The sequence below is a fragment of the Strix aluco genome, chromosome 26 (genome assembly GCF_031877795.1).
Source record: "Strix aluco isolate bStrAlu1 chromosome 26, bStrAlu1.hap1, whole genome shotgun sequence".
NCBI classification, from domain to species: domain Eukaryota; kingdom Metazoa; phylum Chordata; class Aves; order Strigiformes; family Strigidae; genus Strix; species Strix aluco.
Window position 1 is genome coordinate 4,822,904 of NC_133956.1, and position 20,925 is coordinate 4,843,828.

The 20,925-nt window shown below is 44.9% G+C and overlaps 1 protein-coding gene across 6 annotated transcripts in view; it reads left to right on the plus strand.

Moving 5' to 3' along the window:
- Positions 1-20,925, plus strand: part of PHACTR4 (phosphatase and actin regulator 4) — a 79,135-nt gene that overhangs the window by 11,356 nt on the left and 46,854 nt on the right. Inside the window, exon 1 of one of the 6 annotated variants that reach the window (XM_074850656.1) lies at positions 1,272-1,360. The exons of 4 other annotated variants lie outside the window; for them this stretch is intronic. The gene's annotated coding sequence lies outside the window, so the exon portion shown is untranslated. Of the gene's footprint in view, positions 1-1,271; positions 1,361-20,925 lie in introns of those variants that run through there. One more of the 6 variants, XM_074850653.1, reaches the window with a different exon arrangement.

The following is a 20,925-nucleotide window of genomic DNA, read 5'->3' on the forward strand; positions in this document are numbered from 1 at the left end:
ATGTTTAAATGGGGCTTCCACAAGCTTGGAAAGAGAAGGGGGAGTGCTTGTGATCACTCCTCTAATGTGTAAAGAAACCTTGAATTGTATAGGAGTGAGTTTTAAACTTGAAGTTCACCTCTGAAAAAATAGGAACAGCAGCGAATCCTGGTCAGAATCAGGTTTGCTGGCAAAGGAAGGGGAATGATGAAGTTGCTGTGGTCGGTTCTTGGTGGGTAAAGGATTGGTTCAGCTGAATTAGCTTGATGTGACAGTGTTGTAGAAGTTGCTGGGAGTGTAATTAAATTCCCCTGCCTGCTCTGATTTCGGTATAAATGTCTGTTGCTCTTCAAACATACTGTTCACATGAATCCGAATTACTTTTAAGAGCAGACAAGACCTAAAATTGTACCTTTACATAGTTTAAATTCCTTTTGAAATGAGAGTGCAAAAAAGGGGTGAAATAAAGCCAAAATGAGGCCACGTCTGAGGGAATGTGGCTGGCACAGAGTTGACGTTAATACCTTGGATGGTGGTAACAAACCCCTTTTCCCGTTCAGAGTAGGTTTAAACTTGTTCTTCCCAACAGTGCTGGAAATGACAGCGCTGGTCTGTCCTCAATGACCGTGGTTTCAAGTGTGTCAGCTTGTACTTCACAGGGGTGGCTTTGTTATCGGATAATATCTCAAAGGGTGTTTTTGTAAGGAACGTTTCCTTTCTGGACTACCAAGAAATGGCTGGATGAGCTGTATCTGAGGCACAGAACATCTTCAAGTCCTGGAAGATGGGGAGGGGGAGTCCTGTTGGGAGTACGGGGCAGCGCAGAGAGGCTGCCACAAACAAGGGGAATGTGATTGCATCCTTGTGTTCATGCTGCTGGATCAGTAATCTGTGATTATACAGCCTTCTACTTCATTCAATCACTGGTTAATTTGATTTCCAGTTTAATTTGATGACAGTTTTGAGAGCCAAATCGCTTGTATTTAAACAAATGGCTTCTATTTTGATCAAATTTCATTGTGTTTGGCATGTGTTGGGGCATTATATGTATTAAAAATCGCTGACACTGCGGTTCCTGCAGGTCTATGAGTTGATGATGAATATTCAATTACGAGGGTACAAAACCTGTGTCTGGCAGGGAGTGGGGGGGGAGCTTAAAGCAAAACTCAGTGATGGAAGCTGCACTGATACTAGTTTTCTGTCACTGGTCTAAGTGATGCCACGCACGAAGCAAGCTGCAGATATCCTTGGGGTCATCAGGGTCACCTCAGAACATGTTCATTTTTCAGGCAAAACCAGAACTTTTGGCTACAGAGAGCGCGAGGAAGCTGGTACGGCTGTTGGGGGCAAAGATGTCATCTTGTTCCTGCTTCCATTAAAGGTGGGAGTGGAGTGTGCATAGTGAAGAGATGCTTCATGTCATTCAGAACTGGTTCCCGAATTTTGTTTAGTTCAGATTTTTCTCCATACAAATGCTGTGTGAGGTTTTTTTGTGAGTGTGAGAACTTTTTTTTTTTTGCTGGCGGGTTTGGAGCGCCCTGGAAAACTAATGGATGTGTGACTGCGGCAGTGTTAGGCCTCGGCTTTGTGTTGAGGGAAAAAAAGCCCTTTCAGAGATCTATTTTTATCATTTAATTAGTAGCTCTTGCTGACTTGTCAATGCTGTGGTGATAACTATTTCCAGTTTTTTCTGCGCAGTGGGGTCACGCATTAGTCAGGCAGTGAGCGCAGCAGCCAGCAGTCATACCCTTGGCTGGCTCTGGCTGGGGGGTTTTAACTCCTTCCAAACTGTGCCCCCAAATCCAAGGGCAGATTCCAGGTGAGGTGACAGCATATAGATATATACAGAATCTTGTGAATCTTCAGCTGAGGGTCTCAAAGTGCTTTCCAAATGGTGACTGTCCTTAATTTTTCTCTACCCTAGAGGACTTTTTGTATCTCCTAAGGAACTGAGGTGTGGAGGTTGGTGTGATTTGCTGATGGCTGAGTGACAGGCTTGGGATCTTAGGTAAAAGACTGCAGATTTCCTGATTCTGGCTCTTATCTGCTAGCTTTAAATGACTCGGGTAAATCTTTCGGGGTTGGAAGGTGACCATGCAAAACCTCTAGCGATGACTAATTATGCACTGGTATTTGTGCTCCTTGCAAATGAGGAATTGCTGTTTTCCTGATTTTTTAAATGACGAAGCCCTTTATCTATAGACACTGTTCTCATGTTGCTCGTTCTGTTGCTTGTGGTGCTGACTTGTTTTTGATTATCAGCTGTGCTGAGATATGGAGGTGAGAGGCAGCTTTCCTCCCCAGCTACGAGCCTGGTTGTCACACTGTTTGAATTTCTTTGTTTACTGATGACTGTATGCTCTTTCCACGTTGCACGGAGGAAGAGATGGGGGAGGGAGGACTAATTATCTCTAGAGAGAGGCTTTTAATGCTGTTAGTCAAAGGAACAGGCTTCATCTCATATCTGAATGAATTGTGTGAAATAACGTGAAGAACCGGTGGCAAAGATATGAAAATTGAGAGCAGTCCAAATGATTTCTCTCTGCTGAATCCTGGAAATAGATATTTTCCCCCCTCCCCAAGCCGTTGGCTAGCAGCAGCAATGGAGGAGGGGGGAATGGGTAAGCAGATTGTTAACTTTATTCTTTTGTATTTGTGCTTTTGGCATGCTGATTACAAAACACAGTTACGAACTGCTTACCTACCAGCCGCACAGCTAAGTTCAGAAGTCGTGATGGGCAATGCATTATCACGAACTAATTAACCATGTCTGCTGAATGTCATGGGGCAAAATAAGGTGCATACTGATGAGGTCAGTTTGTGCAAGCCTGGCACTTCTCTAGGTCCTGTGCTAAGCTCCTAGTCTACTCCAGCTGCGTGCCTTTTGAAACAGATTTGGTAAAGATCGTTGGACTTTGGTAAAGTCTAATGCACTTAAACGAGAGGTTTTGAACCTTTTCACTTTGTCGGCTCCAGAAAGCTTCTGCTACAAGTATGAACCTCTTTGTGGACAGGTCAGGTAGTGGCAGCCAGGTTTTCCTTTAGTTAACTAATCCACAGAAGTGAACCCCTTAATTAGAGATGTGTTGCCATAGATTTAGTTGTCTAAAATCAACCAACATTAATCCCCACCATCGATTTTAAACTGGAGGCAGCCCCTTTTGGGCTTCCTTCATTGCTTTACACTTGTCTGCAGGAGGGGTGAATCTCTGTGCCTACTTTTCTCCCCTAAAGACAGCTTTTAAGGGTGCAAGCAAGAAAAATTTGGCCCAAGTCCTACTGAGAAGCCTTGATTTGTAAACTCGGACCAAAGTCTGAGAGGCACTGTCTTGTTTGGTGTCTGCACAGTGTTTAGCACCAGGGTGTGCTCAGGGCTCCTGGTGTTAGAAACCCCATGGTGCAGAGGGTGTCTTAGCCAAAAAAAAAAAAAAAAAAAAAAGAGGTTATTGCTAGACATGGCCTTCAGGTAGGAGCTTAGGATCATAAGCCATGTCTCGGTGGGTTTGCAGAGATTGTGCTCGTGGAGGTGAAGTTTCCAGAGGCCCTTATGGATGGGGGAAAAGCCAGAGGTCGTTGCCTTCAGAGAATTTGAGCTTTGAACAAAGCATGTAACTGTCTAAGCCAATTTTAAGGGAACTTGGCATTTGCTGTACTCACATGCCTTTGAAGGTTGTGTTCTCTTGTCTAATTCTTGTCTCCTACTTAAAGTCAAATCAGCAATGTTTATGTCACGGACTAAATTTGCTGGTATAGGTCTGGGGTAATCGACTGTTCTAGCAGTGCCTGCTGGAAGTGTGATTTCTGTCAATATTATTTCTGCCTTGGCAAGAGCTCCCCTGCAGATGCATGAAAGTGCTGGTGGTGGTATGTTATTGATTACTGTCAGCTCCAGAGCTGTCTAAAAGTTTTTGCAGGTTTGCTGTGCTGCCAGGATCTGCAGGAAGCAGGTTTGCAGGTACCGCTATTACCAGCGAGCCTTTGTATCCTAGTGCAGGAGAGGCTTCAGTGGGTTTACACAGGGATAGAAGCAGGGTCAAGAGGGTTTGGACTGGTCTTTGCTGGCTGAACAGGCTCCTCAGCTTCAGTGGAAATGCATTTTTTTAAAGCTGCTCTGCTGCAATATTGACAATGGAAATCTGGGTGGACCCACTGAATTTCAGTTACTGATCTGTGCTCCTGTATGGAGTGGCCTTGTGCTGCTCATGTTATCAGCTGGGATGTAGAAAGAGGAGGATAATTACTGAAATAAGTGATAGGCTGTCTGATTTGTGCTAGCAAGGTTGGCCTTTTATTGTTGGGGATATTAAGTCTAGTCTGTCTTTTGCAAACCAGGGTGTAATTTACTGCTAGGTGGGAAATGAGAAAAGTAGGAAAAGGGCTGTTAAGTCCATTTGGGTTTGTTCCCCTGTAAAGGGTGTTTACGTGATGCCAAAAGAGAGAACAAATAATTAGAAGCAAAGTCTCTTTCGCTTACATTTTTTGAATTTTTTTTTTTTGATTAGTAGCAGGCGAGAAGTGGCATCTTCCCTGTAGGATCACTGAAGCTTCACTTACCTTGTGCTGAGAGTTAAATTAGTGCTTATATCCTGCTCCTAACTTGATCTGTATCCTGTTCCTCCTGGCTGTGGATCAGGGTCAGAGGTGAGCAAGGTCATAGAATTTTTGATCTTGTACTTCCAAATCAATTTTTGACATACAGTCCCACAATTATCAACAGAAAAAAGAGAGATTGCAGGCATGTTTAAACACGATTTCTCTTGGCTCAGCTGTGCCTGTTTAGAGTAATATCAGCCTTTGGGTGGAATTGTCAAATGAGTGCTGTCAGCCTCTCTTGGCTTGTGCTATTTTACAGCAGTTTTGAAATTAGCTATGGCTTTAGGCCATCTGGCTTTTCTGTTACCTGTTCAGAAGAAAGTGAAGACAGTTAATAGAGGGGCCAGCACTGTCAGAGAGGGGAAACTTGAGGAAAATTCATACCCGCCAACTCAACCTGACACCTAACGTTACAAGAAGTGTTTTTTACCGTTGTTAGGGTTCTGTTTCATTTGTCTTATAAATACTGGATTTTTTTTCTGAATATAAAGATAAATAGGGTTTGCAGGGAGGGAAGTTCCTGGGCTGGACCACTCTGCTCACGCATGGGCTGCTCATGCTGGTGCTGATACCTGAGTTCAGGCTGGCTCCTTCTGTACCTCGCCCAGCAAAGTTGTTGTTTGGGAGGGTTAGGAAAGTACCCAGCTTCTCTGGGGGGTGTTGGTGGGCTTACACAGAATGCATCTGCTGGAAGGAAACTGGGAAATTATCAAGATTAATTTATTAAGCAGGCTGAGGTGTCTTGAACGTGTTGCGGGGCGTGCAGTCCGGTCACCAGCGTTAGGCATGCAGAAACCTGTGTGAACACATCAGGCTTGGAAAGAAGAATGAAGGAGTGCTGCGAGACTGCTGGATCTCCAAACTCCATTTGACACTAGTGATTACATTAATTAGTACTACTTCTCATCTGCTTTTAGCTTCAAAATGAAGCCTTCAATTTATATTCTAATGACTGGGTTCCGTCTACCTATCAACTAGGCTGAGTACAGGGAAAATAAGGATGCTTGGCTGGACAGGAGGCCTGATTTAGCTCCCGGCTGTGTTGCTGCCGTGTTGTTTGATGTCAGGCAAGTCACTTTTTCCTGTACCTGTTTCATCCTCCTGTCTATCCTCTCTAATATTACATGTGTTTAGCGAGGGTGTAGTCATACTCGTGTTCATAGCTAGAGGGATCTATTAATGCATCTCAGCCTTAAGGGCTGTAATTAGCAGCCTGGTTATACTGGTCTGGGTCCCATCATACTACGTGTTGTACAGTGTGTAGATGGGGCCTTTAGTAAATAGAATATGAATAACAGGAGGAAGCATTTGTCTGAGTAGCAGGTATGCGTTGGGTAAGTCCGGCGATGCAGATGGGTATTGCTGTTGTGCTCTGGTTGAATCAGCAGGGTTCAAGTCATTTCTTAATTTGCCCCGTGTTCTGCATTTTGTGAACGTGTAATTTGAAGTTTTAGCTCCGCATTCGCTTTATTGGAATGGTTTTTCCAGGTTTCACACTGGGTTTTTCTGCCTGTGGATCTTGTTTTCTGTGTGAAGTTCCTTTGCAGGGGAGGATTTTTCAGAGCTTTCCTAATGTAATAGGAACAAGTTTGCCTTGATTCTTCAGTAAATTACTGCTGGTCTTGGAAAGTGGTATTTATAAAGCTGCTGTGCTACATTTCAGTGTGGAAAAGGAGGAGGGGGGAGAAACGAGCAGAAATCTGTTTCTCTTTTAATATAAAATTGTATAGGTGATGCTCTCGCATGGAGAGAGCAGCAGTCCTTGCATAAACACTGGGTATATTAACATTTTTAACTAGTAAATTTATGGATAATCTCTTCTTTTGGAGGATTTATTCTGATTTGAGAGCATTAGTCTCTGGGAAAATTAAACCTCCTTTAAATCCACTTTGTTCAGACTCTAGACTGGGGAACTGCAGGTAATCCCTGCCATCTTCCTCCAGCTTTTCTGCAAGCTTGATTGGAAATGCTGTGCAGGGAGACACAGCTGGTCCAGAGGCATCTGGGGTTTGGTTTTAGGTGCTTTATCCAGTTGTGTCAAAATGGATTTGGAAGCTGTTTGCTCTGTTCCTGTAATGAGCGCGCGCAGCTTTGAGCACTGCCAAAAAATAGAAAGGCCCTAAACCGAACAACCCCAAAGGTAAGAGAGGTTGTTCATGGGAACGGTGAAGTGTCTTAAAGCTGCTCGTCTGCATGGTGCTGCAGTTTTGGGATGCTGGGGGGTTGTTTTTGGTGCCCGAAGTGTCAGTCTGCCTGCTAGTGCTGGGCACGTCCATGGCTGCAGAGGTGTACCTTCATTTCAGGCAGCTGATTCATGGCCTCTATATTTAATCATAGTTTCTATAGCAGTTGAATCTTTAACGAGAGGGTGGAGTTCACTTTCAGTTCATTGCGGGTTTTTTCGTGAATATCATGGCCGATTCATTAATGTGTTCTGCTGATCAGAGTCATTTTTATAGGGGACTAATGTTGAAGGATATTCTGCATTTGTGGTGCGTATAATGAGTACTGAAACAACTCCAGCTTTTTTAATAATTGGCAGGAGCATTTCTTTAGGTTTGTTTGTACCGTGCTGTGTGGCTGCATTGCTAAGAACATGCAAATAGTAAGATTCCTTATGTAAATGAAATGGTGAGATTCCTTATGTTGGTGCGAGATGTTTAGCTTACTACCTTTTGATTATCACTTAAGATAGTAGAACTACCAGATCGTATGTATGTACGGGCGGAGGTGAGGCCTCCTGTGCTCTCCACAAATTGTTCCCTCAGGGTTTGACATTATCTCTTGTCTCATAACTTATTGGGACACTCTTTACAACTGCAGTGTAGTCCTGTCTTACTGAAAGCTCCAAGTCTTAGGTATTTCCAAGGTGACTTTGCTGCAGGAAGCTATTTGAGCCTTCATTCTTAATGCCAGTAGCAAGGGTTTTGATTTGCATAATCAAGATAATGCGGTGGATAGGGTTTCTCTGTGTGTTTAAAGCCACATGTCGTCTTGCTCTAGCGTCCTGTAAAAATATGGTGCGTTCTTGAACTTGGAGCACAACACAGATCCTGGAGAGGTGCGTGAGCTGAGTGGGTCCTCCGTGGGCAGCACTTCTGGGATGGCCCACCGTGCTGCTACTGAGCAGGGCTTCAGCAAAGCCTCGACTGAAGTTGGTGTTAGTGATTGCTCTCTAGAAAGTGTGATGCCTTGTGCCTGCATCGATCGTCCTTGTTCATCCTTGCACCCCTTTTGAGCATGAACGCTTTGAAAGCAAATATAAAGCTTTCTCGTCCAAAATTCTGGTTCTGATATGGCATGTGACTTGCCACTGAAAATGAGGGCAGTTGCAATGGGAGTCTGCTGGGAATGGATTTGTATCTGCATTAAACAGAAGGAGAACGTGTCCATTGCCAACAGTCTGTCAGGGAGATGCTGGTTAAAAAATCATTGAGCTTAACTTACTGTGTGCTGGGTTCACCAGCAGCGGGCTGACTTTTGCCCATGTCCCCAAGGTTGGGGATAAACTGCTGTTCAAAAATGGCCGGTAACGCGGTTGGGAATGTGGTGCACGAGGAGCTGGGTGGCACATGCCAGCATGCGGCTCGGCTCCATCAGTGACGTTAGTGTCTCACCCTCCGTGGTGATAGCTCCTGTGTTATTATTGTAGGTGTCCTTTCCACGCCTGTCCCTTGCAGGAGAAGATCAGAGAAGCTTTTCCTGCTACGCTGAAGCTGAGGTCCTGGATTATTTGCCTTTTCTGTTACAGCGTTGAAGGCAGAAACAGTTTGGTCCTTGCTTTCTGACTGTAGTAGTTGTGACATGAGATCTTCCAAACCTGCATTTATGGAGCTTTCTCGCAGTTACAGGCTTCAGTCTTAAATTCCCCACAGGCTCTGTCTTCCAAAAGAATTACTTGCCAGAAAGCTGTATTTCTGCTGGCTGATACTAACTGAGCTGCCTTGCGATTGCTGTTTGTGTTTGAAGTAGCCATTGTGGGGTGAAATGTTTGCAGTCTTTTATCAGAGTGCTTGTCAAATAGTTTCATTCAGTGCACTCAGCTTTTTAACAGATGGGATAGATTTTTGTGAGCCTGGGCAACCACAGCAATTGTTTTGCAAGGTGAGACATTTCTGTTTTGACGGGCGGGAGAAATAATAACGTTCTGTGATTCATAAGAGTGACGAGTCTTTGGTTTTGGATCAGTGAACCTTTTTTTAAAAGGATATTAACATTTGTCTTCAAAGAAATCTGAGTTGAAAGCCAAAAGTTAACAGAAACCATTTCTGAGCAGTGCTGATAGGATGGGGCTTGTGGATAGAGCTCCCAGAGTGCTTGAGGGGGCTGGAAGAGTTGGCGCTCAGGCAAGGTGAGGCGCACAGCACCACGCTCGCAAATTATTCCTTGGGGTGCAGAGAGGGAGGGTGGCACCCAGGGCAGCGCTGGGGGTGGATGAGGGCTCTGCCTGGATGCAGGGCCCGGGAGCTGTGGCGTGGCAGATCTGCTTCAGATCTGCTGGGGAAATGATTAACCACGCCAGGAATCCAGTCCTGTCAAGAGCCAGTGTTTCAAATGGAAGCGTACTGCTGATGGCCAGAGCCGCTGAGCAGCGTGTGGAGACCACAAGCAGGGGAGAAGGGAAGGAGATTTCAGTCTCCGGTGTGTGTTGTACTTGGTGTGCACTGCAGAGCTCTACAGGAGCGGCCTCTTGCACTGATTTTGTGTCTTGGCAAAGGCAGCGGCGAGTATCTGTTTGAATAATCGCCAGTCTCTGGTGGCTGGGAGCTCCATTTGCCTAGTGCAGCCCTGTTCCTGTTGAGAATCCAGGTCTAGCCTAAATACCTGCAGACTTGAGGGATGACGTGGTTGGGGGGCAGGTCCTGTGGGAGTGAGCAAGGCAGATCTGACTCCCATTTCAGCTTTTTATTGTCTGCCCTCAGGGCTATCACTTCCTTTGCAAAGGGGTTATTTCCTTCCTGTAACATGGTATTGAATGGGAGGAGGGTGTGCAAGAAAGTGAAAATCTGTAGCTGTCTGTGGTGGTGACTGAGCCATTGCACTTTAAATTTAGTCACAGTTACTATGTGGGGACATCTGGGGCAGGTAGTATGTCAGCTAGATTGCAGGGCCTGATCTGCCAGCTGAGAGTCCCCAGAAGTCAGAGAGAGTGCATGTGTGTTTTAGTGGATTGGAAGTTTAATTGGCCTGCATGTGAGTTTGAGCTGGTTTTGTGGCTGGAGGATTGCTGCTTTATGTTGTGATCCCTTAACAAAACAGTTCTTGTGGAGGCAGACTCTGCCATTAGGCTTTGTGTCTCGGACCGCTGCGGTACAAAGGCTTTTCTGGAAGCAGAGCGGGCTTTCTGTGCCCTGCGTGCCTGTTGTGTCCATCTGTCTGCGCTGGCTGAGGGAGAGCTGGAATTTGGAAATGCTTTTAATTGTGTGGGGGAGCAGGTGGCTTTCCATTGCATGGGTTTACAATGAATTGTTTATTCCGGTGTAGATTGGGGTAGGGTTTTGTAGCTGTTGTTCCAAACAGAAAATGGGAGGAATGAGGGACAGAAAGGGTGGAACTGGTTGAACTGGAATTCCCAGGTCATGCCTGGCCTTGGGCTATGAACAGCAAGGTCCTGCTCATTTCAAAACCTGGGGCTGGCAGGTCCTGGTGCATTGGGATCTGTTGGCATTTCAGGGTTTTGCTCCTAAGTGTATTGGAGGAGTTTAATAAGAGTTTTCCAGCAGAGGTCTCAAATAATACTATAAATATGAGTAAACAAGTTCTGTTTTGTCACAATATTAGATACTCTGAGAGTATGTAGCGTAGATACTCATGGCTTGGTGATCTAAGTGGCTCAAACAGCACGGAAAGATACGGATGGCACCTTTCCTTGGGTGTTTGCTGTGGGAAAAGGAATGATGATTCATGTTAGATTTTTGAAGCCTGTTTGTGATGATGAGGAGCCTGATTTGATGCCTTCCTAACCCAATCTTATTCCTTTCTCTGTAACAGCAGACCGCTCTCCAGTGCGAGACCTCTATTTTGGGCTGCAACTGTGTAAACACCCAAAACTGCTATAGCTGCTGAAGAAGAGGTCCTGTGTATTCACTCCCTTCCCTTATACTCAAACAACTGTTTGTGGGCCATGTGACAAACAAATTGAGGAACTGAATTGGATTTAAAGCAGCTGTTTCTGCACCAGGCTGGTTTTGTCTGGGGTCAGCTGCTGGATGAGATTCCTGATGCCAGCAGAGAGGAGGGCAGGCAGAGCTGCTCTGTGCGCTGCCAAGTGCCTGTGAAACTACAACTTTCATTGCCTTCTGCATGGAGCTGTCGTGGGGTTCAAGTGCAGTTGCTCTGGTCTGTGTTTGGTGGTTGTGCCTGCGTGCCCTTGCCCGGTGCTTGCCACTGAATTGCTCCCTCGAGGAAGCTTTCAGGTTTAGTTGTTTCTCCAGATTCGTTTTCAGTGCGAACTAACCCCAAAGAGCTGTGACGCTGCAGGCATAGAAGAGCTACACTCAACTCTACGGGTTTAGGGTGGTTTGTTACTGGGAGACTTTTACTTAGGCCTGTTATTTTTTGTGGGAAGCCTGTTCCTTCCTTTGGCTCACACAGATGAATGCTTTCTCCTGGAAAAAAAAAAGCTTATTTTATCCCAAATGCACTAGTGTTACATTTTTGCAAGACACCAGGCAAACTGGCCTGTTTTGGTTCTTTATGGTGCACTCCTTGCTGCAAATAGAGGTATGGGACATGGAGACTTCATTAGTGTGTGCTGCGGTAAAAGGCACTCAAAGCTTGACTCTGCAGCAAGATAGTTAATACCCAGACCTAACCTAAGACTGAAAGGAAGTCTTAGTGATGGGGAGGGCAGTTGAAAAAATCGGTCGCTTCATTCCCTTTGGCTGCTGAAACTGGGATGGAGGTAGGAAAGTGTTAGGGTTGAGTGGTCTGAGCTGGTCCCGGCTGCAGAGCAGTTACAGCTCTGTCCGTGAGCTGCCTTCCCCTGGAGCTCCCTGACCCATCTGGAGGGACAGGAGAGGCTGCAGAGAGGTGCAGTTACAGGTTCCAGCAAATAAATTTACAATGAAGCAGATGACTGGTAGTTGGCAGAGCTCCTGCAGCTTTCTGCATGCTCATTCCTCGCTGTTGGGATGCGAGAGTGCAAACCTGTTAGCTGAAGTCCCAGTGAAAGCTGCTGTAGGTTTGTGCTGGATTGTGTGTGGGCGTTTTACAGCTCAGTGTATTCTGGGGTAGCTGTTTTATTGCTGTTGTGTATCTAAACACTGTTTTTTGTGGACACCGCTTTGTGAATTGAAGTGTTCCTCAGATGAAGTCATTTAGGAAATCTCCATTTATAGGCAAACTCCAAAGCTGGCTTAAATACCCTCTGTGGCCTGCAAAGGAATTACATCATCTGTCCAACTTTGACTTATGTCAGAGGGGGAAAGAATATCTACTGATTCTGAAGATTGCTGTAGGCATCATTAATTTACAGAGTGAGGCTGGGTCAGATTGGATCAAGCTTCAGTTCCTTTTTACAACAAAATAGCTATTCTTCCATACCCTTTTTATTGCGGAACTGAGTTTCCCTTTAATAAACCTGTCACCGTAGGTCAGTGGAATCTGCACAAGCACTTCCTTTGGCCATCTTACTACGAGGTGTCCCCTTAGAACAGCTTGGCTTGACATTTGGAAGTGAGAAGTGACGGCGTGCTGAGCGTTCACATGCAGCGATGCAATCCCCACGTGCAGGGACCGAGCTCCTCGTCTCGCGTGGCAGCAAACCCCTTGAACGTGTGCCCTTGCCTGTGTGCCGAGTCGCAGTGTACGTGCTGGAGATGACTGTCAGCAGTGGCAAAGCGGTGGGTTTTGTTCCTTAGAAGGGCACGTTGTGCTGGGGTAGGGATGGAGAGGGCGTTTGGTGGTGTGGCTTTCTGTGGACACATCTAACAGGGTTAAGCGTTGAGCGTGAGTGGGGATGTGTTGGGCAGTCTCCCTGTGGCTGCCGACATCTCCTTGGAAGCATGGGCCATCGTGAAAAATCTTTCTTCTCCTTAAAATGGAGTATTTCACCACCTGCTACCTTCTGTAAGAACAGAACTAGGGTGTGTTTCGCACGACTGATGTCAGCTTCCGTTTAAAATGAGTACGTTTTCCAGCTGCAGGTAGGATACGATCCTAACATGATTTCAGCATATTTTTACATTTCCAGAAATGCTGTCAGCTTATACTTGTGGCTGCCTGATACAAATGCAGGTCCTTAACTCCTGGGGCTTACTCAGAGCTACCTTTGAAGTCTTAAAAGCGTAGCAAAGCACTTTTTGTTTATTTCTAGTTTATGTGGCTCAGCATGGATTTAGGTCCTGCTAGTGTTAACGTTTTTTAATATGTCTTTTCTATATTACATTTTGTAAGTAATCACATTCTCCTCCAGTTTCACTTCTTTTCATCTCTTTTGTTGTTCTGATAAGAGTTAAGTCCATTCCCAGAAAGCTGCTTGTTTTAAATTTGCTGGGAGCACTAGTGTAGGTGGAGGGAATGGGGGGTAATTTTGTAACCATTCCTCACGCTGGCACCTATCAAAAGGTCTTGTTTGCCGAGCAAACCAGCAGTTTCTGGCTGGTTGATAGCTGTGCTTGGGAGTGTGGGGGGGTCACGGGAGTGTGGTAACGAACCTGCTCTGATGGCCAAGGACACCGCAGTTGAACAGAACAGAAAGGCTGAAGCTGGCGTACAAGAGAGGTCATCAGAAAGTCATAACTTACAGTTCAAGTTGCTCAATTTTAAAGGATTTTTTTTGTTCGTGGGTTTTAATTCTCTTCTGAAGCTCCTAACAGGCTCTTTCTCATATTGGACTTCTCTTCTATAGCCTTGCAAGGTGGGTATCGTTCTCGCTTAGGTCTTGGATGGATTTATTCAAGGTGTTCCAGACTCAGGTGATCTGCCAAACCTCCCAGGTGTGCTGGTTCCTCAGGCAGGGCTGCTGGATGGGTCCTGAGCGCTCCTGGCCGAGGCACCTCTGGTGTGGGGGGGATCCTCCGCTTGTGACCCGGGACCTCGCTGTGCTGGGTACGCAGACCAGAGCGCCAGCTCTAGAGAGCTCCCAGTTAATACGCCCCCTCTTGAAGGCATTTCCTCAGCTAGCAGCTTCTGTGCCTCGGAAATGTGTTTGAGACACTTGATGCTTTCTCCGTCTGTGTCCTGTTTGGTCACTGATCTGCCCGTTGCTGTTGAAATTGATTCCTGGTGTTTAATTTTGCACAGTTGGTCAAAGAGCAGTTTTCACTGGGTTGACTTTGGTGCACCAGATCAGCTCACCCGCCTGCAGGGCATGATGTGAGATTTGCTTGTTCAGTTGGGTGTTTTTCTAGCTATTGTTATGGTAGAAGGTCCTTTTGTGACTGAAAAGAAGCCCTGATAGCTCGTTGAGCTCTTAATACAGCTAAGTGTTTTGGCTGGAAATTGTCATCTCTAAATTGAGAGTGTCAGGGGAGAATGAGAGCAGGCTCAGAGAAACATTCCTGTTCATGGTGGAGTTTAAGGAGATCACCAGCACCTTTTTTAAGATTATCCTTCCTGGGGTTTGGGGGAGTGTATCAGTCCAAAACCTCCACCAGGTCTGAAAGATGAATGGCCATGTGTGAATTAGCAGTGGTATTGATCCCTATCCAGAAGCGTTTGGATGAGTGTTAGGAAAGCCACAACTTTCTGCTGAGATTAGAATTAACTTGGGGCATGTTAGGTCAGACTGCTGTAGTAAGCACGATCCTCATGCAGTGTTGCTGCTTCATAAACTTTGTGCACAGCAATGAGAACTACAAATGATTTTTTTTTTTAAAGGAAATGTTCTTGTTCAGAAACTTTATGGGCTTATTTTCACGGTGGGATGCCTCGCTGCCTGTACTGATGTTATAAAGAGTTTGCCAGATCAGTAATGGGAATTAATTTCTCTGTTTTCCTAGTTATGGCTGGGGCACCTTTTTATTAAAGCTGGAGCTTTGGAACACAAGAAGAATAAATTGCCTGGGGAGGGTTTCTTTAAGGAAATTCGATATCTTAATCAGAAGTAATCAGAAATTACTGTAGTGAGGCTGTGAAGGAAAAAATAAGGCTACAACTGAATAACAAACTCTACCTGAACTGCTTACTCTTAGGCAAAATCTGAACCAAAAGACGGAATTTAAGGCTCCTGTAGATGTAGTGACGTGATTTCAGAGCGTCCATTCAGAAAGAGATTTAATTTTAAATAGCTGAGCTGTGTCCAGTTAACGAGTGTTGACTCGACTTTATACCTTAAGTTGATAAAGACACCTACACAGCACAGACTTCCTGTAGCTCACATTTTTTTCAAGTGGGAATATTGCATTGCCTTTCAGTATGGAATTTGATTAGAGGTTCCTGTTTTATGTACTTGAACGTGCACCCATGAAAGCGTGGGGTTTGATGAGATCGCACGTACCCTGCGGTCTGTTTATCCCAGGAAGCGCTCAGGCATGTGGCGGGGAACAAACGTGCGAGGTGCCGTGGGAAAGACCCGTATGGCAGGACTGCAAATTCAGCTACTGCCTCTGCTGCTCTTGGCTTTTTCGGAGTTCAGGTGAGCTTTCTGACAAATTCGTTTTAGTGCTTTATTAGTGGCTAAGCTCATTCCAGCCTCTTCTTAAAAAGAGGCAAAAAGAAACACTTTGCAAACTGGTTTTGCCCCGGCTGAGCCAGAGCGGCCTTATTTTGGTGAGGAAATGGTGGTTGCAAATAAAATCTTCTATCGAGTCATAATTACGGGGGTATTACCACAGCATTGCAGTGTGTACTCGGCTACTTTGTTTCCATTGAAAGTTTGACGAAAATGGAAACCACAAAAGTAAGGCAAAGGCGGTTTGTATTTTACCCTAGAAGCCAGAGGTAAATAAGTAACCCTGTTATTATGTGCCTTTTGGGTGCGCGTTACAGTGCAGTGCAGACACAGATTATATATAGCCCAGATGATATGTGCAACCCACAGTTCTCAACTGCACGCTGTAATGGTAGGTCGAGAATGGAGGGTTTTGTTGCTGATACATCCAAACAAGCTCATCCTTATGCGTCATAGCAGATGACTACAAGCAGAGGACCGGGTTCACATTTTCAGTAGCATCCGTCGGGTTAAAATGGATTTTGCTCATTAGATGCAGTTTTTCTTGGGAGGTCCCTTTGGGTCGTAGAAGCAGATTTTGCTGCTTCAAAAGCTGTAGGCTTCCTCGGAAACAGTGAAGCCTTGTCGCTGAATCAGTGCTGAGACCTAATGAATGCGATGATTATCTCTGATCAGTCTTTTGTGGCAGAGGTGTGAGACTCTTCATTGGTCTCTGTACAAATTCAAAAAGGGTGGAAAAATAATTGTTAAAATTGCGGGGAAAAATGTAACTCATGCATACGGCATGTCGGCAGGTGTATTTATTGCTATCGTGAGTGCTTGCTTTGCTCTGCAGTGTTGGGTCTTAGCTTCAGACAAGCTGTCCCACGCTTTCGGGCTGCTGCAGCTTCTTCACCCCAGAGTCATGAATCCTCTCATTTCTAATTGTGTCCATGGTTCTGTACGGATAGGGTTGGTTAGTGGTTTTTTTGAGTAAATTGAAATGCCCTGTGAGGTGTGGTACAAGAACAAACTGTTGTGAGAGCAGGTATGTACAGATCACAAAGGAATCTTAATTTCTGACAAGCCCTATTGTACTGAAATCAGTTGTGCAGAAAGACACGCTGGAAACATGCCAGTTCCAGAGTTGAAACAAGTGTGGTGCTGCTGGGGCTGGGATTTCACAGGAGCTGCAAGCTGACCTTTAGTTCCTTTTGGAAGGGAGACCTGCAGCCCTGTGTCTACCGTGTTTTCTCCCTTAAAAAAAGCTGGGGTTAGAGTTTTTGTGGCAATGCAACAAGCTGGAAAAGATCTGGGTGAGAAGGAGTGCTTTTATTTGTAGCCTGTGTTTAGGGTGGTTTAAGGCAGTCAGGCTGATTTTGAAGTTTGAGTCTTAGATGCTCAGTGTTTAATATGTTGTGTGTTGTTTTTATACCTTTAGAAGAAAAGGCATCTCAAGACTTTGTTCTTAATATTCACAGGTCTGAGGAATAGCGACCACGCTCCTGAATGCTTTCCCTTTACACTAGTATAACCTTCTCTGAAAGGTGAATTGGACTCTAGGCATTTCCCAATCTCCTGTGTGCTTCCTATTAGTGCACTAATTAGCTTATACAGACCTTGCTCTGGTGCAGAGATTGGGCTGTGGCCTAGGTTTGCAGAGGCTCAACTGGTATTTTTGTAGCTAGCTAGGGATGCTCTGGTGCTGTGGTGGCTCGAGCAGCAATAATGTTATTCCTAATATGAGACTTAAGTGGTCAAGAATTCAGTTTGTCATCTCATGCTTTTTGGAAAGAGGGAGAAATAGAAAGTGCAGCTTAGATTTTGGGCAAATGAGCTCTGCACTTCAGATATTCATTGTTTTTTGCTTGCAGTATGCTGAAGCAGGTGCTGGAGTTGGTTCATTTTCTTAAGTCCCACTGTGCAAAAATGAGTTGGGTACTCGGATAACTGGGATCCTCTGTGGGAACTACAAATACATCAGTTCTTTTCCTTCTTCCCTTTTGGTGTGCTCAGACTTCTGGGTTATAGCAAGATGTGTCAATTGTGTTCTTCAGTATAAGAATTTATTAATTCTCACATTTTAGGGGTTTGTATGTGTTGATAGATTAAGTAGTGGGTTTTGGTTTTGTGGATGTCTAGAACATCTTTAATATCCTGGTTTTAATTATCTCAAGCTTGGTCTTCTGGCTTTTTTAAAATTTCAGCCCTGGGTTGCTTTTAGTTCTCATCACCGATCTCTGCATATGGGCTATCTTGTTCATTCTGTGCTATAATTAAATGTACATCTTCCTCTATTGAAAAGGTTTCTGCAGCAGAACTGTTCTGCAGCTGTGGTGGGGGGGGTTGAGTGTTGTGGTTCAAGCGTTAGGTGTTGATCCTTCTTGCTGAGCCAAGCTAAAATCTTGTCTTTTATGAAACTTTTCCAAGCTGAAACCTGCATTGCTAAGTCTTGGGCAGAGAGCTGATGAAATGGAGTTTTGAGAGGATGGGGCACTAAATACCAGCTGCACACAGACGTGTGGTAACCTGCAGGTGATGAGTGCATCTGTCAAGCCTTCTAGGGAAATACTTCCATATCTACTCAACAGTAGAGGTAAATCAAAAGTTTTACAGTCTAGCTGTCAGTCAGGAATCCAGAGGGTAAATAGTCTCTTGTTCTTGGTGACTTAGGGCTTCCATCTTTTGGGAGGTCGATCGAGGAATAGCTATGCCTCGCTACCTCCCTTTGGATGCTCTTACTCCTGTGTCAGCTTCTGCGACAATAAGAACGAGAGCATCTGTCCTCTGCACAAATCGGCCATTCTGCTTTAATTTTACCCTCTGCTTTTATCGGGAAGATAATTTTGGTAGAGGCAAGCCCTTTGGCTGCTCGAAGGACAGTGAGTAGGGAAGCTAGTTTGCTATATTCATACTGCAGGTTTTTTCCCCATGCGTGCATCCACACCTCCAGAGTGGTTGATCACCTGCCAAAAGGTCTGGAGGGAAATTCTAAGTGTTTACCATACTGATAGCTAAATAGAAATAGCATTTGTCACTGGGAGCTGGCATAGAAGTCGTGCTGTGTTCATCTCTGTGCCATGCTTTCCTATAGGCTGCTGGCTTTTTGTTTAAGGTTTGGTAAATACGACTCATTCAGTGAACTGAAACACCTGGGTGAGGCTATAGTGGCTTTGTGAGACTTTGTATGATCTGTTTCAAGTAGAAATATGAAAACAGTTTGCTGTGCTTGGCTTGTTAGCTGAGTAAGGTGTCCAGGTGCTGCTGTGGGAATCCTCTATAAGGTCGCAGTTTCTAGAAAGTGGAGTATTGAAAGTTTAAATTTGGTTTTGAATTGCTTTACAAAAGTTAATCCCCTCTTGAAGAGGGGGAAACTGAGGCACAGGTAGACAAAGGGCCTTGTCCAGGGTCCAATGTGCTGGTCAGTAGCAGATCTGCGAGCGAAGGTGGGTCTGGAGTCCCACTTCAATGTTCTGCGCAGCGTGTCGATGAGTATTTTTAAGGTTTGCTTTGCACAAGTGATGAAAAAAACCCACTCGAGTTCCACATCTTGCAGCCACAGAGGATGCAGCTCCTTTCCCTTTCCAATTTCTCTCTGGTAATGTTATATTACTGTGCCACCCACAGGCAGCTACCACGCTGCTGAAAAATATTTGCTGTTTGCATGGGCAGGCAGTTATCAAATGTTAAATCTGTGACGGAAAGCCGCTGGTTTCGTTTGCTGTAACATCTACAGTATTTAGATTTCTCAAACCTAGTGATTCTAGTATTATATTTAAATTGCATTTATAGTTGTTATGGTATTTTCTGATTTTTTTTTTTCTGCTGTTTCCCACTTCTTCCACAAAACCTTTTCCTTGTGCTGAGCAGCTGCTCTGTTCCTGCTCGAAGCAATTGCTTTTCAACAAGTGAAGAAATGCAAGCCGTGTTCCAGTCTGAAGTGTTGGGATCCTTGAGAAGAGAGAGACACTGCAGGGCTGTTAATTATGGGTGTACCCTGTTCATTGATGTGTTGACAGATTAGGTTGTGAGAACGATTTGGTTTCATCTGTGTCATTTTATTGAGGGGGAATAGTCAGATTTACCTCCAGGATGCACAGGAGTTGACCTCTCCGTTGCTCTGTGCGTGATTAGCACAGAACAAGCTGGGTCAGCAGAGGCTACGTGGAGGATTTTGAAACCAGCATACCCATTTGTAGCGAATTATGTTCATACCATGATAACTGAAGGACATGAGCAAACCAAGATTTTTAGGTGGAGCTGATTTGTTATTAATGAAGTCAGAAAACCAGACAAGCTTTTTGGCTTCTGACCTAAAGAAGGGCTTGTGCATCTCTCTTACCCTCTGTACTGCTCGGTCCAACAGGAGGTTAACTTTACCTTCACACCTTGTCTTCTAATTTATAGTAGTGCATTTGGCATGCTTGATCTGTTTAGGTTTTTTAAGAATTTCCCTTGTGATATTTAAACTCTAGTCTGTGCCCCCATGCTATAAGCTGCCCCTTGGGAGAACTGTTCTGGGCTGTTGCGCTATTCTGCTTTGTAGAACAGAATTTTAATATTGTTTAGCATGCTCTTAATCTTAGGACTGGCAGATAAATTGAGTTACTTTAGCCCTTCCCCTGGGGACTTCATGGACAGCATACCCATAGCATTAGGTGGACTTATCTCAGCTTTGCAAAAATCCGCTCATCTGTCTTCCTGGAATGAGTAATTGATTGGTGAAAGAATAAAATGTTGAATTTTTTTTTTTAATTGCATTTATAAAAAGGGGTGGACAACCAGATCTGGTGGGGCAGTTGGGAAGTTTTTGCTGGGAGTTTAGCCTTTCCGAAATGTCTGCAGCTGGGTTTGATGCACTGAGAAGAGTCCTGATGGCTTGGTTCAACCGTTTGAGTGAAGGTTGGCAAGCCAGATGAAAACTCCCCGGATAAGCTGTGTGATGAAGAACAGGCTGCTCAGTGCCTGGCCTCGGTCTCCCAGCTAGCCTTATTCTCGCTCTTCACTTTTTCTTGTTATAATTGTGAGCTCTTGCAGGCAGGAGCAGCCCCTCACTAGGCTCATCTGTCATCCGAGCAGCGGGGACGTGCTCAGGATTTGGGCTTCTGGGTGCTGCTGTAGTAATATCATTTTTAAAATGGTGTAAAGCAAAGGACTGAACTAGCATAATGAATTATAATATTATATTTATTGATGGTTACTAGCACCATATTAAGTCACAATAAAATATCTTCTAGGAGGTTGTCAAGTGAGCTTGGTTTCATTTCATGGATATATCACTTGAGCGCTCGGTAATGGACTGTATTAATGCAGGACCTTGTTCCTCGGGCTGTTGGGTGTTTGTTAACACTTCCCTTTCCCTCTCCCTCCAGCTGATGGATATAGTTCAAGACTGTTATAAGAACATCCTTTCTCTCCCCCACATGCTTTTTTTCCAAGATAGCCTCCGGTTTTGTGTCTCATTACAGTAAGAGCCCTGTGGTAGCTGCCCAGCTGCTGTCGTGTCCCTCTCTGGAATGGTGATTTAGAGCTGAGCCAGCATGGAAACTGGCTTTCCACGCCTAAGGCAAGCCTGTTAGCAGACGCTGCAGAGAAGTAATGTGCCACTTCTGTTTGGAAGAGTTGTCAGTTTTCTAGTTTGGTTGGGAAAAACAACCAACATTGGCTTGTTTTTTAGTTGGACTTTTGGAAAGATCCCGTAGTCTTTTGAAGGAAGCTGTTCAGCGTTACTGGAGGAGATGAGCAGTCCTAGATCAGAA